The sequence below is a fragment of the Pinus tabuliformis genome, chromosome Q (genome assembly GCF_031772625.1).
Source record: "Pinus tabuliformis cultivar Carrire ecotype Pingquan chromosome Q, CPIR1, whole genome shotgun sequence".
Taxonomy (NCBI): Eukaryota; Viridiplantae; Streptophyta; class Pinopsida; order Pinales; family Pinaceae; genus Pinus; species Pinus tabuliformis.
Window position 1 is genome coordinate 1,059,094,156 of NC_142296.1, and position 7,670 is coordinate 1,059,101,825.

The window sequence follows — 7,670 nt, forward strand, 5'->3', positions numbered from 1 at the left end:
ATATATATATATATGCATTTATTGAACAATATTTTTTTTATAACATAGGTATAATATATGTATGTCATTCATGTGTAGGTATTTTTCTATGAAGATATTTTGGACCTGAAATGGATATTTGTCATACATTATGATATAAGATTAAGGCATGTATTTGATGATGCATTAGTGGATACTGAGAAGAACAATCATGGCCAACATAACAAGAGAGAGGAATTATATGTATATTTTTATTGTAGATTCAAAATACACATTGTGATATGCTAAAACAATTGACTTGAATTTACTCTACTCATCAGCGGAAACAAAAATTGATCGATGAAATCACGAAGCAGAAAAGCAAGAATTTCAATCACACATAACACAACAAATTTCTGTGGAAAGCCGCAACTCAAAATCTCTGCTATATGCATATTGCATTAACCAGAATATTTGAGAAGAAAATACAACACGAACAATCTTTGCACAAGTACAATCTCACTCACTGCTTCACAAACCAGCTCAAGCCAATACTTAGCTAAATTTGATGCCTACCAAGCCCCTACTTCCTTGCACTGTTCCCCTAGGAATTAGCCCATATTTAATTGGGAAATTCCTCACTCATAACTGTGCAATCCATCCATAGGCCTTCCTCTGATTTCATGCACCATCGATTTAATTTAGATGATTTTACAACTGATAGTACATTGTCCCTGACCTCTAATATCAACTGGGTCTTCCTCTAAACTGACATGCATGAGTTATTTCTGAGTGAATTATCACTTATTTGATTGATCACTGCATGTGAATTAATTCAAATTTAATTCACTTGACCACTCACTAGTTCCTCCAATAGTTAGAACTAATTTAACTGAATTCAATTCAGTTAAGCTGAATTAAATAATTACAACTCAATAAGAACTCGACTTGGGCCCCTAAAATTTAGGGATCACTCTACATGACTCTAGATAGACTCCCAAATCGAATTTAATGATCCAACTAAATCAAATTAACTTCATTAATTGTTACAAGATGCTATGAGAATAACATTACAATTTAATTCCTAATTTGATTCAAGGACAGATTAAATTAAGATTTTCTTGTTTCTATTTTTAACACTCCCTCTCACCAAGGAAGGGATTATCTTCTACCCTGATCCTGCCTCTGTGAAACTTGAATGTGCATCTTGATAATTTCTTTGTCAGCATATCTTCATCCTGCTCCTCTGTAGGAATGTATTCCAACAACATGACTCTCCTCTGCACACAATCTCGTAGACGGTGATATAGGATGTCAACATGCTTGGACCGATCATGAAAAATTGGATTCTCAGAGAGTTTGATACAAATATGATTGTCATAGTAAATCATTGTTGGATGCATCTGATGACCAAACAACCAAACAAGGATCTTCCTCATCCAAATAGCCTCACAAGCTCCTTGACTATCAACCATGTACTCTGCTTCTGCTGAATTGAGTGCCATTGATCTCTTCTTCCTGTTGTACCAAGAAACTGTTGCTAACCCAATACTGGAGATTCCCCCTAATGTTTTTTTCCTATCGAAAGGACTCCCGGCCCAATCTGCATTTGTGAAGACCTGAAGCTTCACTCCCCCTGTCCATCTGTACTAAATACCAAACTGAGTGGTGCTTTTGAGGTATCTCAACACATGTTTAGATGCCTTCCAATATAGTTTGGTTGGCTTAACCATGGATTGACAAAGATGGCTAACTACAAAACACATGTCTGGTCCTATGTTCACCAAATACATAATTGAACCCACAAGCTGTCTATAAATAGTAACCTCCACTACTTCACCTAAAGTAGCATCCTGCTTCCTCCAGTTACTAGCTAGAGGAGTCTCCATGAGTTTGTTTCTCTCCATGTGGAACTTCTTCAGTATCGCGTTGGCATAATTTCCTTGAGAGACAAAAATTTCCTCATCTCCTTGCCATACTTCCATACCAATAAAGTAATGCATCAGCCCTGGGTCCTTCATCTCAAACTCTCTTGCAAGATCCTCTTTGAAAGATTTAATCAGCTTCTCATCACCTATCAAAATCAAATCATTGACATATAATACAATAATAATAAAATTATCTTAAACCACAATATGTTAAAGGTTCGCATCTACTTCACTTTTGGTGAAGCCTAACCTAGTGAAATATCTATCAATCTTGGTGTACCAAGCACTGGGTTCTTTTTTTAGTACATACAATGCTCGTTTGAGTCTACACACATGCGAATTTTTGTTGAAGGTCTCAAATCCTTTCAGTTTCTCAATATACACCTCTTCCTCAATCATGCCATTGAGGAATGCTATCTTTACATCCATAAGATGTATCTTCCATCACATCTGCACTGACAGTGTTGGAATATATATGATTGATGAATACCTCATTATAGGAGAAAAAGTCTCATTGTAATCAATTCCCTCCACCTGAGAGAACCCTCTGGCCATGAATCTGGCCTTGTGTTTCTCAACACTCCAATCTGCTACTTTCTTTACCTTGTAAAGCCTCTATAACTCACCACTGACTTTTTTTTTGGTCTTGGGATCACCTCCCAAACATTTTTTTTTATAATGGATTCATACTCCTCAACCATGACATCAACCCACACTGGCTGATGCACTGCTTCATCGAATGAGGATAGCTCAATCTCTACACTCTCACTCATCAGAGCCATGTAGCCAGTGTACCAATCTGGTGACCTCCTGTGTGTTTTCTGTGAGATGGGTGCTCCCACATTCTTTCTAACATCATGCAATAACCTGTCAGCCTCTCTAGTGCACTTTCTCACATCTCTGGAAGTCTCTGCATGAGTGGGTGATTCCACTCTCTGCTGCTCTACATGGCGCTGATCCACATCATCTTGAGGTTCCTCCTTTGGAGCTAAAAGATCCTCAACAACATGTAACTAAAGCTCCCTCTCAATGGAACATCTCATGGCCTTCTCTGCATTGAAATTCAAATCTCTACAAACCATTGTCATCCTATTGGATGGCAGGTACACTAGATAGTTGTGAGGTGTATTAGTGTACCCACAAATATGCCCAACTCAACTTTTGGCTCTATATTTTTCCATGCATCCTTGGTAACATGACGATAGACTAATGAACCAAATATCCTGAAGTGTGTCACATTTGGTTTCTTACCTAAAAAATCTTCTTCTGGTGTACTCATCCTGAGAATTTGATGAGGGCTTCTGTTATGCAAATAAATAGCTATGTTCCATGTTTTATCCCACAAGTGCAATGGTAGGCCCCAATCATGTAACATCGCCCGTGCCACTCCCACAATGCTTTTTTTCTTCATTTCAGCCACCCCATTTTGTTGTGGGTTATGAGGTGATATCAACTCCCATTGAATGCCTTCTGTTGCACATAAGTTCTTGAATTCATTCGACTCGTATTATCCACCATTATCACTTCTTAGAGATTTAACTTTTCTTCCAGTATCTTTCTCGAATAGTGCTTTAAATTCACAAAATTTAGTGAATGTTTGATCTTTCTTCTGCATGAAGAAAATCCGACACTTACGAGAAACATCATCAACAAATATTACATAATAAATGTGCTTGGCCGTGTATGCTATTGAGAATGGTCCACACACATCTAATTGAACTCAATCGAGGATCGCTTGCGCTTGACTATCTTTATCATGAAAGGAATCTTTGGTGTACTTCCCCAATGTACACCCTTTGCATGTGTCTCTCTACTCTAGTGTACCCTTGGGAAGTCCTATAGAAATTTGCTGCATGATCTTAAAATCTCTGTGGTGCAAGTGACCAAATATTCTGTAGAAATTTTGAATAATTTAACACATATTCAATGGAGATTATCCTGATCATGTACTAATGCGGAAAACATACACAATACATAAGCTCCTCTACGTTGATCAAGAATATAGCAGCATCAATAACAATAAAACATCAAGAGCATTCACACATTAACACAGTATGTATCACGGGGAAAGAATCTCGCTAAAAACCCCACACTATCTGTATATTAATGATTGAGTCATGTAACATTACACAGCATAATACTTCTCACAAGTATCTCCACCTCTGTTACACACAATACAGCTCAGATCTGATCTCCAAATCTCTTCCACTGCTTGCCTGCCTCCACTGCTCAATACCTGCTCAAGAACTGATGAGAATTGCTTCCCAAACTCGATTTTCACCTGCAAAATAGTCACTCACTCTTTGTGGACGTGAGAAAAGGCTAAAATGCGGGCCAAATATGTGAGCAAACTCATTGGCATACTCAATCCCTTGATTGTGCAAGATCTGGTGCACAACTATAGTCACAACTGATAGCAATCTGATTCTCTACCACCTGTCCCTGTTGAACTGAACATGCACTGACATGCAACTGAGTTAACTGATGTATTCTTTAGTTGTATTATGAGTTAATAATTAGTTTAACAACTCATCATTAGTCTATCTGCAGTTAGACTAACTACAACCAGTTTAACTAAGTTAAACTGAACACAACTCCATCAACTGTACCTCCAGTCCACTAAACTCAACTCACTTGAGTTCTAACTGAAGTCATGCATGCAACAACTCAACTGACTCATAAGAAAAACGAATTTCCTTCTGACAGCTGCATGTGCCACTTCCGTAGCTCAAACTGAAGTGCTCCAAGAGAATAAGATTAAGTTTATAGTCCAAATATTATTGTGAGATAATAATATTTGACTTTTCTATTTTTGACAGCCAGTCTAAAAATAGACTTGATCACTCACACTGTGATCACTCACACTTTCACCAAAAATAGAAGTCCATCTATTTTTCCCAACTTGATCAATCATCCATAAACATAGACATGATCCATATGTCTAAAAATAGACATAGTCTAAAAATAGACTTGCGCCAAAAATAGCCTGCGGGCCCACTTAGTGAAGGCGACTCTTTTCACTAAGCTCCATCATCTTGTTGCAATCTCAACATATTCTATGCCACAACTCACCGATGTCTCGACTCTACACCTTCTCCTCTTTAGTGCTCAAAGCAGTGAAATATTCTACCTCCAATTTGTAGAGTTTCTTCACTCGAACCTCGATCCGATTCACCTTTCATGTGGCTATGTGATGAAGGAAAGCTTTCCCTTAGTAAATATCACATCATAGCCACGACCCTCCAACATGGAAACAGAAACCAAGTTCTTCTTGAAACCTAGAATATACATGACTTCTCTCAATGTGAGGGGAGAACCAAACTCCATCTGAAAGGTAACAATACCGATGTCGGTCGCACTATACCTCCCATCATATCCCATATCGATGTGAATCTAGAGGTACTTCTCCTCCAAGTTCTTGAAGAGTTTTCTGTTGCCAGTCATATGGATTGAGGCTCCACTATCCAGGTACCACAGACTACCCATCATCGATGACACCATGGAAGAGATGAGGATGGAATCTAGTCTGAATTGTGAAGCAAGAGCTTCAACTACCGCTTCTCTTGAGGGCTGCTTACCAATCTTCTAGTGCAGACACTTTGTAGCATAGTTTCCCAGCTTATGACAGTGAAAAAATTTAAATTTTGACATGTCCTTATTCATGTCGCCCCAACTAGGATTTGATTTGGAATGGGATTACTTGCCCTTCCCTTTCTTTTCCTTCCCATATGAAGAAAAATTATCCTCATTATCATGATTGGATGAGGATCCGTCTCTGGTTTTCTTCCAAATCTCTTCTTGTACTAAGTCAGACCACAATCACTCCCTCTGGTAGCTTCTCTCTACCATTAACTAAGTCCTGGTAGTTGTGCTAACTCTTTGGAAGTCCTATAAGTGCTAGGCTCACCATATTGTCTTCTACAACAGTAACCACAACACTTCCAAGCTCATCCCAACATTGGGTGAACTTGGTCAAGTACTTCAGAATTGAGTCGCCCTTCTACATTTTAATCTTCTGAGTTTTTCCTTCAGTGCCAGCTTCTTGTGGTCACTAATGCTTTGAAACAGGTCTTCCAATGGCTTCCACATTGCAAATGGAGTTTCCTTACCATGAAGATTCAAGACAATATTATCTCGAACTCCTAGGATAATACTTCTCGCCTTTGCCACACACTTTCTCCATTCTGCCAGCTATTTGGCATCAAATGTTGGAGGCTTCAAGATATTACGATCTATGAATTCCTTCAGCCCATTGTCTTCCAACACTGCCTCCATCCTGTCCTTCCAAGCTATGTAATTTGAGCTACCCTCAAGGGCATACTCAGGTCTCAAACTATAGAAGGACATCTTGTTGGCTCTGAAGTATGAAACTGCAAATTTGATTTCACCTACAAAACAGACTCATATTCCCCTCTTCTATAGTGATTTCAGTATGATACCATTTAGCTTTTTATTGTAGATTCAAACTACAAATTGTGATATGTTAAAACAATTGACTTGAATCTGCTCTACTCATCAGCGGAAACAAAAATTGATGGATGAAATCATGAAATAGAAAAGGAATAATTTCAATCACACATAACACAATAATTTTTTGGGGAAAGTTCAACTAAAAAACCCTGTTATCTATATATTGCATTAACCAGAAGATCTGAGAAGAAAATACAATGCTTGTTCAACCCGAACAATCTTTGCACAAGTAAAATCTCACTCACTGCTTCACAAACCAACTCAAGCCAATACTTAGCCAAATCTGCTACTTGCCAAGCCCCTACTTCCTTGCATCATTCCTTTGGGAATTAGTCGATATTTAATTGGGAAATTACTCACACATAAATGTGCAATCCATCCATAGGGCTTCCTTTGATTGCATCCACCATCAGTTTAACTTAGATTATTTTACAACTAATAGTACACTGTCCCTGAACTCTAATCTCAAACGGATCTTCCTCTGAACTGACATGCATGACTTATTTTTGAGTGAATTCTTAGCTATCTGATTGATCACTACATGTGAATTAAATCCAATTTAATTCACTTGACCACTCACTATTTACTCCAACAGTTAGAACTAGTCTAACTGAATTTAACTCAATTAAACTGAATTAGATAATTACAACTCAATAAGAACTCAACCTGGGCCCCTAAAATTTAGGGATCACTCGACATGAATCTAGATAGATTTCCAACTTGAATTTACTGAGCCAACTAAGTCATCTTGAGTTAGTTAACTATTATAAGTTGCTATGAGAATAGAATTATAATTTAATTCAAGGACAAATTAAATTAGGATTTTCTTGTTGCTATTTTTAACATTATAGAACATCGAAGAAATTGACATCCATGATGATGTTGAAGATGGTTATGTCCAGGCATAAGAATAAAACAATCCAGAGTTAGATGATTTTATAGAAGACAACAATATGGATGATATAGAAAATGATGATCCAAATACATTTGGTAACAATATAGATGGTCTATAGTCAAATTTAAATGATGATGAAGATGATGCAAGTCAAGATGAGGATGATCAAAATATTAAATACTAGAAAGAACATATGAACATTAACAATGATACATTGGATGACATTGTTGCATACAATAATGTTAATGAGAAATACTTCTAATTTTTTAGAATTATTTGTAATCCATGTTTAAAAAATGATGATTTTTATGGTCCAAACTTTGAAATGCTTCAGTATGATTCTAGTTGATACAAATTACCTATTGTAATATCCTTAAAAGTGTTCAATATTTGTTATGAATTGTTGGCTGAAAAAATTA